This window comes from Halichoerus grypus, chromosome X (assembly GCF_964656455.1).
Source record: "Halichoerus grypus chromosome X, mHalGry1.hap1.1, whole genome shotgun sequence".
NCBI classification, from domain to species: domain Eukaryota; kingdom Metazoa; phylum Chordata; class Mammalia; order Carnivora; family Phocidae; genus Halichoerus; species Halichoerus grypus.
In genome coordinates this window covers 50,965,894-50,989,590 of record NC_135727.1, presented here as the reverse complement: position 1 = coordinate 50,989,590, position 23,697 = coordinate 50,965,894, and the positions used below count along the sequence as shown (strand labels likewise).

Here is a 23,697-nt window from a genome sequence, read left to right as displayed (position 1 = left end):
GGCATAAACTGCCTTAACAATTTTAATAAAACTATAAAACAGATAAAAATAAAATTAACATTAATATGTCTACTGGTGCTAGTTTTTTTAAGATTTATGTATTTATTTTAGAGGGGAGAGGGGCAGAGAGCAAGGGAGAGAGAAACTCAAGCAGACTCTGCACTGAGTGTGGAGCCTGACTCAGGGCTTGATCTCACAACCCTTGGATCACAACCTGAGCTGAAACCCAGAGTTGGATGCTTCACCAACTGCACCACCCAGGCACCCCAATGCTAGATTTTATAGTAGAAAGATTTAGATTTGGATCCAGTTATATATTTTGACTTCACTGATACTAATGCAGAGTCTCTATTGTAGAAGTAGACTGGACAAAATGGTATTAATAACTTTAAGGCTTTCTCATCTTAGGATCATCAGACACCACATTGAATAAAAACTCTGGTATCAAGCAGTTCTCAAATTCCAGTTTTAATAGGGTGTCAACTTGATAATTTTGTAAAGTTGCCTTGCTCACATGAAGACAAAGGTAGGATTGAAATTTTCATAATACGGATATCTAATCCATTTATTGCTAGAATTGGGAACAGAAAAAATCATTGGGGGCGCCTGGGTGGCTCATTCATTAAGCGTCTGCCTTCAGCTCAGGTCATGATCCCAGGGTCCTGGGATCGAGTCCCACATCGGGCTCCCTGCTCAGCGGGGAGCCTGCTTCTCCCTCTCCCACTCCCCCTGCTTGTGTTCCCTCTCTCGCTGTGTCTCTCTCTGTCAAATAAATAAATAAAATCTTTAAAAAAAAAAGAAGGGGCGCCTGGGTGGCTCAGTTGGTTAAGCGACTGCCTTCGGCTCAGGTCATGATCCTGGAGTCCCGGGATCGAGTCCCACATCGGGCTCCCTGCTCGGCAGGGAGTCTGCTTCTCCCTCTGACCCTCTCATGCTCTCTCTGTCTCATTCTCTCTCTCAAATAAATAAATAAAATCTATAAAAAAAAAAAAGAAAAAGAAAAAATCATTCAGTGCACGTTTACCCCTCTATTTACAGCTAATAAACAATTGCAAGTTGCTCTACAAAGACCACATTCTCATTATAGCTCTGCTTACATCATGAAGGTGGCATTGACTTCTTTGTCACAGGTCTTTATATGTCCAGCTAACCTATGCCATGGTGTGAAAATAGTATCATATTCTGGGATGACTCAACTCTGAAAAATTTTATCATATAATTATGAAATTTCATTAGTTCAGTACACCATGATGTTGCTTGGTTTTCATGTAATACAAACAAATGTATATATCCATGAGCAATACACTGGTTACTTATAAAGTAATAATACAGAATATGCTTATGTCAACATTTTTTTACATAAAAAGGAATGTACAAAACTTCAAATATACCTTGCATTAAGAAATAATGGCCTAGTAAGATTTATTGACTACTTTTTGAATGAAGTTGACCCCAACATTAGGAATTATGTCATGTAATTCATGTCTTCGTTATATTGAACTCCTTCAGAGCAGAAACTTATTCAGGACACCTTAAGAAACAATGGATTTCACTTCTTTCTGTGTGTCTGTTCATTCCTTTCTATTTCTCTTTCAGCCTGTTTATTACCCTATTGAGTAGTTCCTTTCATCACAAGGTATGTCATGTGTTACTAGCCAACCAGTGAAGTAGCGGCCATTGAGGGGGTCAGATGCCCATCATTGTCCATTCAGTGGCTTCTTTTGGAAAAAAAAAAAAAAAAAAAGCCTATTCAGTGCTGCTTCCCTAAGTAAAAAACTATGAGCATGACAGTTTCACCTAGAAGTGGTGTTAAGCATATCAGATATAATGACCTGAGTAAAGTGTTTTTCCTCTATGAAAATATCACCTCTTTCATGATCATGGGAAATGGAAGTATAAATTATATTCATTACCTCCCCTTACTCCTCAACCTTCTGCAATATGGCCTCTCCTCCCCCTATTTTACTGAAATTGTTCTCATTATGGTCTCTAATGATGTTTGTATTTCTGATATAAAGCTGATAGTTTTCAATTTTTATTTTACTGCATCTTTCTGCAGCATTTTATACTATTGCTTATTGCATTTATCAAACTATTTACTCCCTTAGATTCCATAACATGTGCTCAAACGTTTCATTCTGTACCTCTCTGAATACTTGCTGTTTTCTTCATGGACTTCTCTTTCTATGGTCATCTCTTAAATATTAGTGTTTTCCAGGAAATGATCATCAGCCCACTCCTCTTCTCACTCTACATACTTTCCTGAGTGACAGCTTCAATTACCATCTATATGATAAGTCTCCCAAGTCTCTCATACTCTTTCCAGACCTGTCCCATGAACTTCAGCCTTGTAATATTTAGCTGCCTGCTGGACAGCTCCACATGGGTATTTTAAGGGCATCTCCAATTTTAAACATCATTCAAGCCAGGCTAGAATCTCTAGAACTGAACTCATCATCTTCTCCTTGAGTACAACTCCTCCTGTATGCCCTATCCCTATGTCCCTAAAATGGGACCACCATTTTCCCAAATGTATAAACTAGAATTTTAGAATTATTTTGAACTCTTTATTCTCAGTATTCAGTTAATCCCTAATTCTTGTCTTGTCACCTTTAAGCCCCTCCACTACATGATCACCAAATTGAACTATCTTAACAGTTCCACTCCTTATTGTACATGTAAAGTCCAAGAGCCTTAAGATGGCACATGAGACCATCCATTATCTGGATGTTACTTCTCTATCCTGAGCCCATAGTCTCCTGCTTTTAATCAACACTGATTTGCTTGTAGTCACACACATTTTTTTCATCTTTTCTCTCCCATTCCTTCAAGTGTCTCCTTTGCCTGGAATATACTTTTCATCCAGGCTAATTCATCCTCATCCTTTAAGAATCAGTTAGGACAGGGGTGCCTGGGTGGCTCAGTCGGTTAAGCATCTCTACCTTCAGCTCAGATCATGATCCAGGGTCCTGGGATCGAGCCCCACGTGGGGCTCCCTGCTCAGTGGGGAGTCTGCTTCTCCCTCTCCCTCTGCCCCTCCCCCATGCTCGTGCTCTTTCTCTCTCTCTAAAAATAAAATCTTTTTTAAAAAATCGGTTAGGACATTGCCTTCTCTAGAAAGGCTTCTCAGAGATGCTTCCCCTAAGGCTTAGCTAAGTGTTCCTTTTCTGTGCTCCTAAAAAGTATACCCCTAATCATAGTACTCACTGTAACTATTCTAATTAGGTTTACATGCTACCCCCCCCCCCCATTTAAGTGAAAATATCTTGAGAGAAATGGCTGAGACTTTTCACTTTTATATCAGGGGATATAATATAATCTAGGTTCTAAAACTGACTCACTGACAGCTGTGTAGCAGACTATAGAAGAAGCCCTAACACATTTCATCAGACTAACTTCTACATGACAAGGCCACAATCGCTTCATACTACCTCCCTTGAAAGAAGAGACTGGCTCATTTATCTCTGGCACTATGCGAGGCACATAGTCACTATTCAAGAAAGGATTATTGAAATAAATTCCAGGCCATTTTTTGGGCAGAGGGAAGTTTACCTGACATGGGAATAGACCCTGGTTATGATGGCAAGGCTCCTTCTTTCCAGTGAAAAAGTCTACTCGGGAAACCAAATTAAAGGTCATTGGATTACCTCTAGAAAAAAAAAAAAAATGAGTGACCAGTTTTACTAGATACATCATTCAAGCCAGGCTAGAATCTCTAGAAATAATCTCTACAAATCTGTTTAGACAACTGAAATGCTAAAGCAGAGAAGTAATAGAAAGCAGCCCAGCAATATTTCTCTCCCCACTGGATGACAATGAGAAAAATAAATAAATTGTTTTAAAAGATTTTCTTTGCTTCCCAAGGGCATAAAAATGTCCCAGCCCATGATGTTTTATGAAATAAATAAAAATTCTGAACATTGATAAATTCTGATTTCCTAACTGATCTTTGTTTTTATAGGCTAATCTGGAAAAGACTTTGTTTTCTGTTTGATTCTTTCTCATGTCCCGAAACTGACTAAAACATGTCATCATCTCCATAATGAGGCTGTCTAGACTTTTAAAAATATAACATCTTGATGCTGAAATCTTTGTAATGTGACTCTTATAATATCAAATATAAATTTAGTCTGTATCAGGTACCATTCTGGTCCTTTTACATTATTGCCTCATTTAGTCCTTGTAACTATTCTTTTAATTATTTTCATGTTCACAAAGGGGAAAATAAGTTTAGGAAAACATAGCTATTAAGTGACAGAACAAAGATTTGAACTTCTATCTGTAATAAAGTGTGGATACCTGTTGGAGATAGAAATGACTTTTTGTTTGGACTGCTGACCAATTCTTGTGTGTGTGTGTGTGTGTGTGTGTGTGTGTGTTTCATGTCTATCAAAAGATTAATATGGGCCAAGTAATTCTGTTGATACTCTACAATGTAAGTACTATTATTATCATCATTTTGCAGATGTGGAAACTGATGCTTAGGAAAATTCATTTTGCAAATACATAAATGTGAGGGTGGCCCATTTTATTAGAAAAACTGTGTCTAGTAATATACATTAATAAGTTCAAAGACTACATATACCAGTTAGCTTAACTTTATTCCATCATTATATCTTGTATCAGTACAAATCGTGGTAAGAAAGAGTATAATGCTTTATGCCAAGAATCCCTTCTCCATCCCCACACATTAACCAGGAAGAATAACCCAGTATGCATGTCTTGTTGAAAATGGGTCAGTATTGTTTACCATCAAAGGACAGACTTATTTTAATTTTTCATCTGTAGGTAACATGTTGCTACAAAGCAAGTTTTAAGTCCATTTGATGTTGCCATTGAAGTAAAACTCTATATAGATGCTGTCATGACATACCTCCTTATCTTTCTGTATTTTTACTAATCTTCTTGGAGAGAGACAATGTCTAGGTTTACCTCTTAAGAATAGAACTTTTAGAATTTTGAATCTAAAATTCATGAAATACTTTCATAAATGACAACAGTGTATAAAGACAAATGTATTTGTGCTCTAAAACCAGCAGACTTATAAGCCATTACTTTCTGATCGGGGAACACTCTATGGCCCTTATTTAAGCAGGACAGAAAATGGTACCTGATTTCTGTCTTTCTTTTCCCATTATAGTATACTTAGTGATAGTATAATCAACAATGAATTAATTCAGATTATTGAATCCTAGACTGCTTTTTAAGTTGAGAACAGTATGTGCTTTTTATCTGAAACCTGAAGATTTTACATCCTACATAGGTTGTTTCCCTAATTTGCCAAGTTAATCATGCTCAATGCCAAAAATTCAGACATGGAAAAATATAAAAAAGGAAAAAATAATCATGATCCCACCATTCAGAGATAACCACTGCTTTTATTGGTGTATATTCTTCCAAACTCCTAAAAGTTGTAATTCTTATTTTCAAAAATAAGAATATAAGGGGCACCTGGGTGGCTCAGTTGGTTAAGCATCAGACTCTTGATTTCGGCTCAGATCATGATCTCAGGATTGTGGGTTTGAGCCCCGTGTCGGGCTCTGTGCTCAGTAAAGCGTCTGCTTGCGATTCTCTCTCTCCTCTCCCTCTGCCCCTCCCCCAGCTCATGCTTACTAAATAAATAAATAAATAAATAAATAAATAAATAAATAAGATCTTTAAAAAAAAAAAGAATAGAATTTGCTCTTTTGTAACTTGCCTTTTCCACGTTATAATGTGGACCTCTTTCTGTCAAGCACATATAGATCTGTATGATAATTTAGAGTGGCTTCATTGTATCCCTACGTATGTGGGTTCCATCCTTTATCTAATCTCATGATGGACAGGCTATTTATGATTTTCACTAGTATAAATAATGTTGCAAAGAACACCGATGTACAGCCATCCCTATTTATGCATTTGTCTGATAATGCAAGGACTGGCTTTATCCAGTAGACTTAAAAATCAGGGAAGATTCTTTGAGAATTCTTATGTGAGAAGTAAGTTGCTAGTTAATAGCTATTTTTACTCATCTATAGGCTTGGCCTGCACTCACGTTGTGCATAGATTGTCTTAGAAACTAAAATTACAAAAGAACTTCTCTCAGTTATGAATATGACATTAACAAGCTGTGTTTTAACTCGGTCCTAATTGCTCGTATTTAAAACAACTGCTGACTGGCTTCTACCTTAAGGGACAGTTTATGTTTTAAAACAATGGCACTGGCAGCTGCTAAAGTGTCCGTGATATTAACCATACAGGTTGCCTTTCTCCATACAACTGGTTAAGTAATTAAGTATAAGCTAACATGGGGAACACAACTAATGGAAAGCACCTGTTTATAGACCCGCAAATTATAAGTTGTAGATTAATATCTTCTCTTCTCAAAATCATAGCCAGTGGCATTTTTCTGTAATCTGGTGCGTTGGGAAATAGAGACATGATGCAGGGGAAAGCCTGCCATTCCTGCCTTACTATAGAAGCCAGTGAGCTCATATAACCCAGGAGTACCTGGGGCTACTGAAGCTGTGGAGTTGGGCTGACTGCTCTAAAACTTCCATCCTCAGCAAGAAGTAGGTAGTTCAGACCCAAGAGATAAGTTGTACATTTTAAAAACAAACGTAGTAGATATATAATCTTGTAGTGATTCAGAAACAAAAGCAGATGACAGGTGAGTATATTCTAGGTCAGCATATCAGCAACAGAACTCAGGCAGATCACAAACAACTGCCACAGAAAATGACAGAGTATTGTCTATCATATAATCAAAGTTGGAGAAATGGCTGATACCTAATAATCTTAGTCATAGGGATCTATGTCACACATGGAGTAGGAAGGCACAGAGATGACAGATGGTAAGAATGAATTGACCCTGTATCCACACTGTCATTTCAAAGCTAGTTTATTTGCACCAACCCAAATGGTTGCTCAAGCTCTCATCCTTGCCAAGTACTCTTGGCCCAGGTCACTGCAATCTGTGTATGCCTTAATCAGTGCTTCTCCTGCCACTCTTGATAGTGCTATCTAGGCTTCAACAACAGAACCTAACCAGATGATTCCAGAGAGCCCCATTTCTGCTGGGTGTTTTTTTCTTCCTGGGTTTGTTTTGTTTTTCTAAACAGAACTGCTGTCTTTGTAAACCATTCAGGATTGTTTTTCAAAAAATATTAAAAATAAAATCATGTGTTTATATAAACAACTATCACTACAAATCTGGCCAATTCAATATATGTCCTTTTATTATTTTCTTCCTTTTCCTAGAAAAAAAGATTAAATATATATAGACATTCTGATTCCTCCTTTATACATCCATTGCTTTTCATGCCCCCCCATAGGCAAAATTTGTTAAATAGTCAGCAATATAAGAAACTAGAACTCATTTTTTCTAATCAAAAATTAGCAGCTATCTTTCTATTTCTTCTTGTTAAGATCCCACCTATACTTTACAGCCTAATTGGGACAAAGTTTTCCCTGGCCCCCAACTCCTGCACTCAAGGGATTATGGTTTTTCTCTTCTCTGAACTGCCATCATACTTAAACTGTAATAGATGCTATAAGAACCACATATTTTATGTTATAGTTGTTTGTACATTTATCCTTTCTTCTCTAATAACTTATAAGAGTGTCTATTATGGTACTCTGCAGATAGTTTATGCAGTAAAAATTTGTAGGTGGGTGGAAGGAAGGGAAGGAGGGAGGCAGGGAGAAAAGGTTTCCTTTCCTTTCTTTATATTAATGGCAAATTATATTCCCTGTGTGTTAAGCAGTGTAGCAGAAGGTGAATTGAAGGGTCAGTTCCTGATTCATTGCTAAAGATTGGATGATTACTTAATCAATGGACAGTTTTTGAGAAATTGCTATGTGTAATCCACTGTGAAAGACACCTGAGCAGCTCTGTTATCATTTGTGTGGTTTCTATTGGTTTGTTCTTCAGTGTAAGTTTCACATATATGATTTGCTTGGGGATTTTTCTAACTCTTTTCTAACACTATTCATATTTTTATATGTTGTTGTTCCCCATATTTTCCAGATATGTAGGCATCATTATCAGACTTTCAACCTCATAGAAAGAAAATTTGTCTTAAAGCCCAATTGCATGTCCTAGTAAAGAAGCAAACATAATGCATGGCTAAAGTACAAAACCAAGGACATTTAAAAAAAATCTATTCACTAGGTTTGACATTGAGTCCAAAGATAATCAATAGCAAGGTCTATGGCAGTTGAAATACTGAACAATATACTGATTTTTCTTCTGAGCCACATTTTTGTAAAATCCTTTGAAATGCTCAAGTTATCAATTATGTAAATGCTAGTCATTTAAAATCCCAGGAGGTTGGTTATACATGTTATGAAAATATCACGTTTGTGATAGGTAAAAGTAAGCCTTGCATATTTTCCACATTTGTAGCTTAATATGGATTGTTTTTAATGCCTTGAGATAGTATTATTGTACTCAGTGGTTTTACTTTTATCACATATTTCAATCTTTCTAAAGTTGCTATAATTGAGTTTGTTTGATAATGTACCTTTATATTACTACAAGACTTGATAGTTTGCAAAATATGAGGTTCATAATAGAGGTAGAGAATAGAGTTACTACCTGGCAGGGAGGATAAGAAGAAAGTGAAATATAGAAAAGTGATTTAATCTCACTACTGCAATGTTGTAAAATATAATTTGTTTTCCCCCTAGCACAGCAGAGTTTCATGCTGATAACCAGCTACTGAATTAATAAATCCATTGCAACTATTGAGACTTTTCCTTTAATAACATAATGAATGCTGAGCATTAAGAAGAGAAAAAGAAACATATTCTTTGTACAGATGTTACCTCTCCCAGATCTATATCCCTAAGCATAGGAAGAATACCAACATCATACCCTGAGCAATATCAATATGATGATAATTTGTGCATCTCAATTAGAATACTGTATTTTCCACACAAAAACATGCTATTTTCTGGAACAGATTTGCTTATTTTCCAATTGGAAAGACATTTAGGGGTCTATTTTGTTATCATTACATGTGCTTAACTCCAATTACATTTAATGGAAGTTGTGTATCTATAGTCACAGTAGTCTCTGAACTTCTTTAATATTATTGCTTTCCATTACCATTCTCGTTAAAATAGCTTTTCATCTCTTCTCCCAACATGAACTACCACAGTAATCTGGGTTTCTGTTTTCTTTGCATGGATTTATTTGCATGTGATGAAGGATATAGATTATACAACATGATCTGATTCTAGCTTCAAGAACATTATGATGTCATTGAGATTAGAATAGAGCTAGAACTATTTAATTTTTAAGTAGAGGTAATTGATTGGCTTCTAGACATCCATTTTTGCACAGTGACCTATATATACAATTTTATTGGAATAAAGTAAGTTGATATAGTTTAATAGTGTTGGTATCTGGTGGAAGCCAAATTTGTCAAACGTTATAAAATATATGAGAAAATAAGGTTTACAAACTTTGAAGCACTAGACTTTTTGAACAGCCAACAAAACTGTATCCTTAATTCCAATTCAAATTTTTGACAAGGCAAAAATAATGAGAATAAGCATATTAGAAAATCTCTTATAGAATTGATTTTGCTCTTTTCCTTAGTGCTGGCCTGTGCTGTATTTCCAGAAGAAAAGTGGTCAGCTGGTGGAAAAAGTGATCAGAAGACAGTGAAAGAGGCTTGTTAAGTCTTTAAGAAAATGAGAAACCTAAAGAGAACTCTTAAAAACATCATTAGGGACTTTAGAGTCACTTGACTCATTGGCACTCAACAAATAGACATCTGCCTATCCTTACTAAGATAGCGTAGTTAGTACCCATTGGGTTTATATTTCAAGCTGTGTTGTTTTCAAGATGTGTGATTATAACATGATATAGAGTTCCAAAATGTTTCCTAAAAATACATCTTCGAAATGAAAATATAAATTATAGAAGATTATTTCCACCAGATATTAAAATATATTATGAATGAAATCAGAAGGTATTGGCACAAAAATAGTTGGAAAGATGTTTAGGTCAATGGAACAGAAATGTACACTAGTATAAATAATTTAACATGAAAAGAGATATCATGAATCTGTAGAAATTCATGATTATTCAACAAAGGGTTCTGGGACAACCCATTTTCTCTCTGCAAGAAAAGAAAAAAAAAAAGAAAACAAGAAATCAATGTGGAAACTTGCCTGACATTGTACAACAAAATAAAATCTAGATCATTTAAATAGATAAATGTGGAAAAAAACAAACCTTACAAAACAAGAGACAGTTGAATGTTAATCAGATGTCTCTGGCTAGAGAAAGGCTTTCTAAACTTAAAAATAAAGGAACAGATCACAGTGTAAAAGATCAATAGATTTAGCTACATAAAGAATAAAAATGAGTCCCAGTCTGAGATAGTTATATTGGAAGACCCTGAGCTCACCTCCTGCAGAGACATCCTGAATCTACACCTACATATAGAGCAATTCCTCCTGAAGAACTGAAGGCTGACTGAACAACTTATGCACAACAAAAGACAGAGGGACCACATAGAGAATGGCAGGAGAGATGGAGGCATGGTAATCATGAGAACCCCACCCCCGATGCTGCAAACTGCAGTGGGAGGGATAGTACTGAGGGACTGGGAGAGGATTCCTCCACTCTGGGGCACAGAATAAAAGCTGCAGCTTAAAAGGGAAACTAGAATATAAAGGAGCCAGCCCTAGAGCATCTGCCAAATGGCAGGGAAGCTGCTGGAACACCCTCTGGGGTCAGAGGTGCTGGCAAGTGCCATTTACATTTACATTTCCTCTCCACTTTGATAATGCAGACAGAAGCAGGGTCCAGGTACCCTAGCCAACCTCCCACCTCAGTGAGTCCTGTGCCCCTAGTCCACATCAGCCCCAGCCCCCCAGTGTGGCCCCAGTGAAGCAAATACGGGGACACCGAAGGCCTGCACCCAATTCAGCTCCAGAGGACTTGCCATGAAACCCCATGCATGGAGCATCTGAGGACTTCCCAGCCAAGGACCTCCTGCATGGAGTTGCACAAAGACATCCTGCTCTTTGCCCACCTGAGCTCCACCCATTCCACCAGGATACCCCCTGCATGGAGCACCCCAGGACCACCTAGCTCATTCCTGCCTCAGCTACTGCCATCCAGCCAGGGAGCCGCCTGGACAGAACATCGTGGAACCTCCTGGCCCATGCCTGCTTCTGCTCCAGACATCTTGCCAGAGTGCCCTTAAGAGGAATGCCCCAGGAGCCCCAGCCTGCACTTGCTTTGGCTCCAGCTGTCCTGCCAAGATGCCCTCTGTGTAGAGAGCCCTGGGACCCCTAGCCCACTTTAGCTCCAGCCATCCCACTAGGGTGGCCCTGGTGCATAGGCCCCAGGACCCCCAATCGGTGCCTGCTACAGCTCCAGCCAGCCAGCCAAAGCAACCAGGTACACACAGAGATTTCCTACACAAGGCCCTTCCTTTAAGACTAGGATAAATAACTGTTCTATGTAATTCATAGAAACAAGCACAGAAAGTCAAAACAAAATGAGGAGACAGAGGAATATGCTCCAAATGAAAGAACAAGACAAAACTTCAAAAAAATAGCTACATGAACTGGAGATAAGCAGTCTACCTAATAAAGAGTTCAAAGTAATGGTCCTAAAGATGCTCACTGGATTTGAGAGAAGAATGGATGAACTCAGTGAGAATTTCAACAAAGAGATAGAAAATATAAAAAAGAACCAATCAGAGTTGAAGAATATAATAACTGAAATGAAAAATACACTAGAGGGAATGAATAGCTGATTGGAGTATGCAGAAGAAGAGATCAGTGATCTGGAAGACAGGGTAATAGAAAGCACCCAAGCTGAACAGCAAAAACAAAATATAATTTTAAAAAATGAGGACAGGTAGGGCACCTGGGTAGCTCAGTTGGTTAAGCGTCTGCCTTTGGCTCAGGTCATGATCCCAGGGTCCTGGGATCGAGCCCCGCATTGGGCTTCCCGCACAGTGGGGAGCCTGCTTCTCCCTTTCCTGCTCACGCTGCTTGTGCATGCACACACACACACCCACTCTCTCTCTCTGTCAAATAAATAAATAAAATCTTTTAAAAAATAAAATTAAAAATGAGGACAAGTTAAGGGAACTCTGGGACAACATCAGGTATACAATCACATTATATGGGTCCTAGAGGAAGATAAGAGAAAAAAAAGGGGCAGAAAGCTTATTTGAAGAAATAATAGCTGAAAACTTCCCTACCTGGGGAAAGAAACAGACATCCAGGTCCAAAAATCACAGAGAACCCCCAAACAAGATGAACTCAAAGATGTCCACACCAAGACATGTAATAATTAAAACATCAAAGATTAAAGCTAAAGAGAGAATCCTAAAAGCTGCAAGAAAAAGCAACTAGTTATATATAAGGGAAATCCCATATAGCTGATTTTGCAGTAGAAACTCTGTAGGTCAGAAGAGAATGGTACGACATATTCAAAGTGCTGAAAGGTAAAAACCTGCAGCCAGAAATGCTCTACCTGGCAAGGTTATCATTCAGAATTGAAGGAGAGATAGTTTCTCAGACAAACAAAACTGAGAGTTCATCACCACTAAATTGGCTTTACAAGAAATGTTAAAGGGACTTCTTTAAGAGGAAAAGGCCATAATTAGAAGAAAATTATGAAAGGAAAAAATTTCATGAGTAAAAGCAGAGTAAAGGTAGTAGATCAGTCACTTATAAAGCTAGTATAGGCTAAAAGACAAACGTATTAAAATTAATTTTATCAGGGGCACCTGGGGGTTCAGTCATTAAGTGTCTGCCTTCAGCTCAGGTCATGATCCCAGAGTCCTGGGATCAAGCCCCGCATCAGGCTCCCTGCTCCGCGGGAAGCCTGCTTCTCCCTCTCCCACTCCCCCTGCTTGTGTTCCCTCTCTCACTGTCTCTCTCTGTGTCAAATAAATAAAAAAAATAATAAAATCTTTAAAATAAAATCTTTAAAAATAATTTTATCAAAAAATAGTTAAGGGACTCACAAATAAAAAGATATAAAATATGACATATACATAAAACATGGAGGGGGGAGTAAAAATGTAATGCTTTTAGAATGTGTTTGAACTCAAGCAACCAACAACTTAATATAGACTGCTATATACTTAAGATGTTATAAATGAACCTCATGATAACCAAAAACCTATAGTAGGTACAAAAAAAGAGAAAGAGAGAGAGAGAAATCCAAGCATAAGACTACAGATGGTCATCAATCACAAGGGAAGAGAGCAAGAGAAGAAAGGAACAGGGAAAAAATTCAAAAACAATCAGACAACAGTTAACAAAAGGGCAACAGTACATACCTATCTATAATTACTTTAAATATAAATGATCTAAATGCTCCAATCAAGGGCGCCTGGGTGGCTCAGTTGGTTAAGCGACTGCCTTCGGCTCAGGTCATGATCCTGGAGTCCCAGGATCGAGTCCCGCATCGGGCTCCCTGCTCGGCAGGGAGTCTGCTTCTCCCTCTCCCACTCCCCCCTCTTGTGCTCTCACTCTCTCTCTCAAATAAAAAAAAAAAAATAAAAAAAAAAAATAAATGGCTCCAATCAAAAGACATAGGGTGAAGGAATGGATACAAAAAAAACCACTTATTTATATGCTACCTACAATAGACTCGCTTCAGACCTAAAGACACATGCAGACTGAAGTGAAGGGATAAAGATCTTTCATTCAAATGAAAGTGAAAAAAATGGGGTATTAATACTTTATCAGACAAAACAGAATTTAAAACAAAGACTGTAAGAAGAGACAAAGATGGACATTACATAATGGTAAAGATCCAACAAGAAGATATAACAATTGTAAATATCAATACATCCAACATAGGAGCACCTAAGTACATAAAGCAACTATTAACAGACATAAAGGGAGAAATTGAAAGTAATACAGTAATAGTAGGGGACTTATTAAACACCCCATTTACATAAATGGATAGATCATCCAGACAGAAAATCAATAAGGGAACAGTAGCTTTGAACAACACATTAGACCAGATGAACTTATCAGATATATACAGAACATTCCATCCAAAAACAGCAGAATACACATTCCTTTCAAGTGTGCATGGAACATTCTCCAGGATACATCACATGTTGGGCCACAAACCAAGTCTCAATAAATTTAAGAATATTCAAATCATATCAAGAGTCTTTTCTGACCACAACGTATAAAACTAGAAGTAGTTACAAGAAAAATACTGGAAAATACCCAAACTCATGGAGGCTAAACAACATGCTACTAAACAACCAGTGGGTCAACCAAGAAATCAAAGAGGAAATAAAAAAAATACATGGGAACAAATGAAAATGAAAACACAACAGTCCAAAATATTTGGGACACACCCAAAGCAATTCTAAGAGGGAAGCTTACAGCAATACAAACCTACCTCAAAAATAAGAAAAATCTCAAATAAATAATCTAACCTAATACCTAAAGGAAATAGAAAAAGAAGAACAAACAAAACCCAAATTAGTAGAAGGAAGAAAACAATAAAATTAGAGTAGAAATAAATGAAACATAGACTAAAAACTTTTAAATTTATTTATTTATTTTTTTAATTTTATTATTTTATGTTAGTCACCATACAATACATCATTGGTTTTTGATGTGGTGATCCACGATCCATTGTTTTCATATAACACCCAGTGCTCCATGCCGTACATGCCCTCCTTAATACCCATCGCTGGGCTAACCAATCCCCCCACCCCCCTCCCCTCTAAAACCCTGTTTGTTTCTCAGAGTCCATAGTCTCTCATGGTTCATCTCTCCCTCCAATTCCCCCCCCTATTTTTCCCTTCCTTCTCCATGTCCTCCATGCTATTCCTTATGTTCCACAAATAAGTGAAACCATATGATAATTGACTTTCTCTGCTTGATTTATTTCACTTAGCATAATCTCCTCCCATCCCATCCATGTTGATGTAAAAGTTGGGTATTCATCTTTTCTGATGGCTGAGTAATATTCCATTGTATATATGGACCACATCTTCTTTATCCATTCATCTGTTGAAGGGCATCTCGGCTCTTTCCACAGTTTGGCTATTGCGGACATTGCTGCTATGAACATTGGGGTGCCTATGGCCCTTCTTTTCACTACATCTGTGTCTTTGGGGTGAATACCCAGTAGTGCAATTGCTGGGTCATAGGGTAGCTCTATTTTTAAATTTTTGAGGAACCTCCACACTGTTTTCCAAAGTGGCTGTACCAACTTGCATTCCCACCAACAGTGTAAGGGGGTTCCCCTTTCTCCACAACCTCTCCAACACTTGTTTCTTTCCCTGTCCATTTTTGCTATTCTAACTGGTGTAAGGTGGTATCTCAATGTGGTTTTGATTTGGCTTTCCCTGATGGCTAATGATGATGAACATTTTTTCATGTGTCTGTTAGCCATTTGTATGTCTTCTTCAGAGAAGTGTCTGTTCATATCTTCTGCCCACTTTTTGACTTGATTATTTGTTTTTTGGGTGTTAAAAAATTTTAAATTTAAAAGATCAATGAAACAAAGAGCTGTTCTTTGAAAAGATAAAAAAGATTGATAAACCCTTAGACAGACACATAAAGAAAAAGATAAAGGCTCAAAATCAGAAATGAAAGAGAAGTGACAACCAACACCATGGAAATAAAAAGGATTATAAGGGACTACTACAAAAAGTTATATGCCAACAAATGGGACAACCTAGAAGAAATGGATAAATGCCTAGAAACATACAATCTTCCAAAACTGAGTGAGGAAGAAGTAGAAAATCTGAACAGACTGATAATGAAAATAAATCATTAATTTTAAAATGTGCAACAAAAAAAGTCCAGGGCCAGATGTCTTCACAGGTGAATTCTCTCAAACATTTTAACAAGAGTTAATACCTATTCTTCTCAAACTATCCCAAAAAATAGAAGAGAAAGGAAAGCTTCCAAATACATTCTTCAAGGCTAGCATTACCCTTATACCAAAACCTGACAAAGACACTGCAAAAAAACTTACAGGCCAATATTCCTGATAACCATAGTTTCAAAAGTCCTCAACAAAATATTAGCAAATCAAATTCAACAATATAGTTAAAAAATTATTCTCCACAATCAAGTAGAGTTATCTAGTGATACAACAATGGTTTAATATCCACAAATCAATCAATGTAATATATCATAGTAACAAGAGAAAGAATAAAGACCATATGATTATTTCAAGAGATGCAGAAAAAGCATTTAACAAAATTCAACAACTGTTCATGATAAAAAAATCTAATCTCAACAAAGTAGGTTTAGAGGGAGCATATGTCAACATAATAAAGGCCATATCTGAAAAACGCATAATTAACATCATACCTAATGGTGAAAAACTGAAAGCTTTTCCTCTAATATCAGAAACAAGACAAGGGTGTCCACTCTGGTCACTTATATTCAACAGACTACTGGAAGTCCTAGCTGCAGCAACCATACAAGAAAAAGAAATAAAATGCGTCCAAATTGGTAAGGAATAAGTAAAACTATCATTATTTGCAGATGGCATATTACTATATATATAGACAACTCTAAAGATTCCACCAGAAAACTATGAGATAACAAATAAATTTGGTGAAGTTGCAGGATATAAAATTAATATATAGAAATCTATTGCATTTATTTTTTTAAGATTTATGTATTTATTTTAGAGAGAGAGCATGACCAGGGGTAGGGGCAGAGGGAGAGAATCTTTAAGCAGACTCCCTGCTGAGCAGTGAGCTCGACTTAGGGCTCAATCTCACGACCCATGAGATCATGACCTGAGCTGAAATTGAGAGTTGGACACTCAACCAACTGGGCTACCCAGGTGCTCTGAAATCTATTGCATTTCTATACACTAATAACAAAGTAGCAGAAAGAGAAATTAAGAAAACAATCCCATTTACAACTGCACCAGAAAGAACACCGAGGAATAAATTTAACCAAGGTGAAAGACCTTTGTACTTTGAAAACTATAAAACATTGATGAAAGAAATTGAAGACAACACAAACAAATGGAAAGATATTCTATGCTCATGGATTGGAAGAACCAGTATTTTTTAAATGTTGATAACTACCTATAGCAATCTACAGATTCAATGTAATCCCTATCAAATAACCAGTGGTATTTTTTTCACAGAACTAGAACAAATAATCCTAAAATTTATATGGAATCACAAAAAACCCCAAATAGCCACAACAATCTTGAGAAAGAAAAATGAAGCTGGAGGTATCACAATTCCAGGTTTCAAACTATACTACAAAGCCATAGTAATCAAAACAGTATGGTACTGGCACAAAAAGAGACACATAGATCAATAGAACAGAATAGAGAGCTCAGAAATATACCTATGCTTATATGGTCAGTTAACCTATGTCAAAGGAGGTAAGAATATGCAATGGGAAAAAGACAGTCTCTTCAAAAAAGGTGTCGGGAAAACTGGTCAACAACATGCAAAAGAATGAAACTGGACCACTGTCTTGCACCATACAAAAATATAAAGTCAAAATTGATTGAAGACCTAAATGTCAGGCCTGAAACCATAAAACCCCTAAAAGAAAAGATAGGCAGTTCTTTTCTTTTTCATTTTTAAAGGCGCCTCCATATGGTCTTCCAAAATGGCTATACCAATTTACATTTCCACCAACAGTGCTAAGGGTTCCCTTTTCTCACATCCTCACCAACACTTGTTATTCCTTGTCTTTCTTTATACTAGCCATTGTGACTGGTGTTAGGTCATAACACATTGTGGTCTTGATTTGCATGTACCATACTGTTCAGTAATTCCACTACTGAGTATTTACATGAGGAAAAAGAAAACACTAATTTGAAAAGATATAAGCCCCTATGTTTATTGCAGCATTATTTACAATACCCAAGATATGGAAGAAACCTAGGTATGCATCACCTGATGAATGGAGAAAGAATATATATATACAGACACACACACAATGGAATAATAGCCATAAAAAGAATGAGAACACACCATTTGTGACAACATAGGTGGACCTATAGAGTATTACACTAAAGTGAAATAAGTCAGAAAGACATATACCATGTGATTTCACTTATATGTGGAATCTACAAAACAAAACAAATGAACAAGAAAAAGCAGAAATAGAAACAAACTCATAAATACAGAGGACAAACTGGTGTTGCCAGAGCAGAGGGGAGTAGGCAGATAGGCAAAAAAGGGGAAGAGTATTAAGAGGTACAAACTTCCAGTTACAAAATAAATAAGTCAGGGGGATGAAAAATACAGCATAGGAAATATAGTCAATAATATTGTAGTAACATTGTATGGTGATAGATGATAACTACACTTATCATGGTGAGCATTGCATAGTGTATAGAATTGTCAAATCATTGTGTTTTATACCTCAAACATTTAACATTGTATGTCAACTATAATTCAGTAATAAAAATAAAAAATATAGAGTATAATGGGAAAAAAAAGAAACCATATGTTCCTAAAAACCCACAGCACAAACTAAATAGGTAATCAACAAACTAAGAAAATAGTTCTAACAAATATTTAAATTGGTTACTATCTTTAATATGTAGATTCCAAAATAAAAACAAAAGCAAAACCTAAGACCCCAGTAGATTAATGGCCAAGGGGCCTGGCCAGCATTTAAAGGAAGATATATAGATAATAACATACAGAAAATTCCACTTTACAAGGATTTGAAGAAATACAAAAGGAGTAAATCAGATACCATTAATCACTTTTCATATTACACATTTTAAAAAGGTTAATACCCAACAATGTGATAACACAAATTAATGTACTTACTGCCAGTTGGATTTAAATTAATACAACTACTCTGGAATTCAATTTGGACTTAATTTTGCACACTTAACAAACCCACTTCCATACATGGTATATATAAAGATATAAGGATGTTCATGGTGAGGCTTTTATAATAGAAAAAAATGGGAACAACTTAAATATCTAGCAGTAGAGAAATGGTTAACCAAATCGTGGTATATTTATATAAAATAAAAAGATTATGTGACCATTAAAAATCATGTTTTCAATATCATGTTTCAGGAGGTTAATGACATGGAAAATTTCTACAATAAAATGTTAAATGAAAATATAGAATACCAAATTGCACATATAGTTTAAGTTCAAAATATATATGTATCTTGGGATGCCTGCATGGCTCAGTTGGTTAAGTGTCCGACTCTTGGTTTCTGCTCAGGTCATGATCTCAGGGTCATGAAATCAAGCTCAGGGTCAAGAGATCAAGCCCCGCGTTGGGCTCCCCACTGGGCATGGAGCCTGCTTAAAATTCTCTGTCTCCCTCTCCCTCTGCCCCTCCCCACTACTCGCATGTGTGTGCTCTATCTCTTTAAAGAAAATATGTATTTTAAAGACACTATCACTATTCTCATAAGAGTGAAGAGAACAAACCTGGTCAACTAATGGATCAGTTGGCTGTCTTCCACCAAGAGATTAGGCCCAAGCCTAATTCAGCTGCTACCTTACAGTCAATTCTAGTGAATGAGAAACTTTATCAATTTAGGATTCCCAAAATCAGAGAGAAAAATATAAACCAAACAGCTTTGGAATCATGGGACATAAGGGGAAAAATGTAAGTTTATATGAGACAATTTTAGTATTACAGTCTAAGATAAATTATCTTCTTTCATTAGTATTTGGAAAGCAAACATCTACTCAGTAGACATTTCCTGAAGCATCTTTAGTTTTCTTGGTTTTCTTAGCCTAAGCTGCATAAACCCAGTCCTCTGCTCTATTTGTTGGAAATAATGCCTACCCATTGATGGTCAATCTACACACCATTAATTTTGAAGGGCTTTGGAGAAAACAAAGTTCACCATAAATCACAGAGGTTTTCTTTTACTTTGTTTACTCGCATTAAAATTGGATATTTAGTAATACAATATACAGTATATACCAAACACATTTATTTTATGTTACCCTGCTGGGAGGGGAAAGTGCATCATGTTAGGTTAACATTGATACATCTACATTGCCTATGAATACCAGGAAGGAAACTGTTCTTCCATAGACAACAGATAGACTCCTAATCTGAGGGGAAATGAATAATGAACATGGCCTTTTTATCATAGTTTTTCAATCTCAACTTGTCCTACTCATGAAATATACAGGATATATCCTTGTACCTTTGGCATACACTCACTTTGGTGAAGGATTAATTGTACATTTTCAGGTTACATACTATAGGCTTGAGTACTTTAGTCTGTCTCACATTGTGTTTGGTTAAGCTTTATCTATAATATGCTTATTCCTCAGTTATTTCACTTGACAGAGTTTTCAGTAAGAAGAACATTAGTGATGTAAATTTAGCTATTGGTGTGAAACTTTGGAACATTCAGGTATTTCTTGGGTGATGTGCTTTGTACATAGTTGCTGAATAAATGATTGCATGAATGAATTCTAGATCAATACAGTAATGGGTTTAATCCATTTACTGTAGGATTCAGTAGGGAAGGTTTTGAGATGAATGTCAAATATATTTATATTCAGAAAAAGCATAAAGATTATTGCTGTTATGACAGTGGAGAAACCTTGACATTGGTTTTAACTGGTAACCTGATACCCAGAATGTGCAGAAGCATGTTAAAGCTGGGCCATGTATTCATATTCTCTTTTCATGACAGATTGGAATATTGTTTTAGTTTTGATCATGCTTCCTCCATAGAATGCACATTTTTATATAACTGTGTCCCTCTCCAGCTTCACGTTATGACCAGGACACTCTCTGTAATATCAGAATCTTTTCACCTTCACATGGGGCATATTTCAAAGACAAGCCTTTGATGATCAAAGAGAATACCCAGCTATGGTGGATTTGGAAGTTACATCTTGGGACTGACATTTCAGGTTTTAATGCTGCATTAATTGTTGGTTTTTACAAACAATAGAATTTCTTAATGAATTCTTAGATCATGAGGATATATTAGACACTGTAGGCTTTCTTATTCACTATCATATGTTACCTCATACATTAAGAAAATGAAAGCAGAGAAAGATTATGACAAATCATGTTCTCCCCATCCTCTAATAAAATGTGTTTTCCGGTATCTCATATCCCCATCAAGTATACAAACATAGACAGATGCCTCCCCCCCTTCTTCCTTTCTTTGGTTTCCAAAAAGTCAACAGGCAAATTGGAAAGGAAAGCCACTATTTGTTAACAAAGCCCTCACATGATCTCAGGTGAGTACATATGTTTTAAACTATTGACTTTTTGGAGGAGAGGCTCCTATTTTTGCCATCTAAAGTATTCTAGTATCAGTAGTGTTGGAGAATAAGACTAGTTATAGAAGTGAATTTGGGGACACCTGGGTGGCTCAGTCAGTTAAGCATCTGCCCTTGGCTCAGGTCATGATCCCAGGGTCCTGGAATCGAGCCCCACGTTGGGCTCCCTGCTCAGTGGGGAGCCTGCTTCTCAACCTCCCTCTCTGCCCAGCGGGCCCCATCCCCGCTCGTGCTCTCTCGTGTGCTCTCTTTCACATGTGCTCTCTCTCTCTCTCAAATAAATAAAACCTTTAAAAAAGTGAATTTGGTTCAGTCTGGGTCTCCTACAACTCTCAAATCGTCACATGGGCATCCACTTCCTCCACCTACATCTCCAAATAGGAAATACAGTCCCTCTCAAATCACCCAAATTAATCACCTCTGACAGCAATAATATGTAACATTTGCTTTCTCCTAAATTTGATATCAATTAGTGCCCTTACCTTATGAGGGCCATGCCAGATTTTTACCCGTTAGTATTTAATACTATAATTATAGAATTTTTATTTCAAAAAATTCACTGATTCTTAGTCTTTGCCTCAAAGAAGACATGCATTTGAGCATGAAAAGTTTTCATCATTAGATTGCAAGCTACTAAGAGTCTGAAAAAAGATGAATATAGATATTCATGTCATATACATTTATAAACATGTTATCTTCTAAATTTCACTTTCTGCTTGATCCGTACAAATCTAGAGTATATTTTGCACCTAAAATAGTTTTAATATAAATGCAGAAAATTATAATTTGATCACAAAATCCAGATTAGTCATTGTTGCCATTGTTGCCATTGTTTCTAATGGCATTTTTTCCCCATAAATAAGGTTGTACATTGACATTTCAAAAGTACGTGGTAACTTTTTCAGAATTGCTTCCTCTTATCTCATTAACATAGGGATCAGTTCGGTACCAAAAATATATAAAGAGAGAGAAGGGAGAGAGGGAGGAAATGTAGAATCATTCTCTCTTGTGCATGTCAAGAGCTAGATTTGGGCCCTGAGCCAGTGTTTATCCTGTCTTCCAAAAGCTTCAATGTCCTTTCCTCAGTTCATTTTCACCTGAAAGTTTATTTTCTCATACCAAATGCTACCAATAAGTGAATCCTGATACCACATCATTTAATGCTATGAGTCTGGGTTTTTTTAATGTGGTACTTGTCTTAAATCTAGTGGGCTGTGAGTGATGGTATGGGAAGCCAGTGGCATTCCTGAGCGCAATGCCAGTTGACCTTAGTGTGTAGGACCACCAAGGCACAAGCCCTTTTTTGAGCTGAGACAATCCTCTGAGAATGGTACCATCATTCTTATATTTGGTGGCTTTTAACACTGAATGTTTAAATACTAGCAAATCATTGGTAACCATTATATTATAATCTCATTTTAAATGTTTTCTAAGTCCCAAACCAATCTGTATGCAAACTAGTGACATCTAAGTAATAAGCCCTTTATCTAGGAATGTTATCTTCACATTTTTGCTGAATTGTGATCTAGATCACAAACTAATGACTTTTTTAAATGGTATCTTTAAAAGAATACCCAAATAATCCTTCACTCAGATATATCTCTGAATAGAGAAAATGCCTTTCTTTCTCACCTCTCAGTGATACTATTGCATTTTTAAGGCACTTTAAGCTTATGGCTGGTTGGCTCAATGCAGTCATATGTGATGTTAACAAGACCAAGGTCATAGAAGCCAGTTAGTTTTGTTCTGTGAACTGACCACAGACTACCAGGAATCAGTCCAGAGACACTAGCACAGAGCAGAAAGGTACCACAGCGAACCTCAGCACTTCTCATAGTCCATCCTCCCCTCCCCATGGGACAGGCAGGATGTGTTCTTTGGGCATCATCATTTCAGGGAGGATATGGTTAGTAGCTTGGGAGGCCCCAACATCTACCTCTGAACAAAGCAGTCCTGATACTTAGGCATTAACTTTGCATTATAATCCCCCATCATACTACTGGTTTGCTGTTTAACTTTCATCACTAAAGCAGAAATAATAGGGTAGAATGAAATGGACTTACCTCCCAGGGATGTTGAGTGAATTAGCAAATTAACAGGTGTTAAGCGTTAGCATTTATGTAAGTGCTGGTGGTTGTCATTATTTTGAGGGACCTAGTCTCATTTTAAATAGAGAATCTAAGTATATTATGCTTTTGTCAGAAAGGGATTTTCATCCGCATCAATTGCATTTAAGCTGAGCATAAAACAGAGGTGATAATAACAAAGTAGTGATCATCACAATGCAGAGCTGTAAACCTTTTCTCTATTAAAGCTAAAACTCTTTTGAGCAACCATCAATGCTTTTAAACTTTGCTTTCCAAGCTTTGTGCCAACAGTTACCTCTACAGTGATTATTCTTCCTCTGAGGGGAATAGGACCTATTCATTATTCATTCCCATAATGACTTATATAATGTGTT

General features: G+C 36.7%; 1 protein-coding gene across 3 annotated transcripts in view; it reads left to right on the top strand.

The window, feature by feature from the left end:
• LOC118553187 (protein diaphanous homolog 2) overlaps positions 1–23,697 on the top strand; it is a 951,294-nt gene that overhangs the window by 921,868 nt on the left and 5,729 nt on the right. The gene's annotated exons all lie outside the window — the stretch shown is intronic.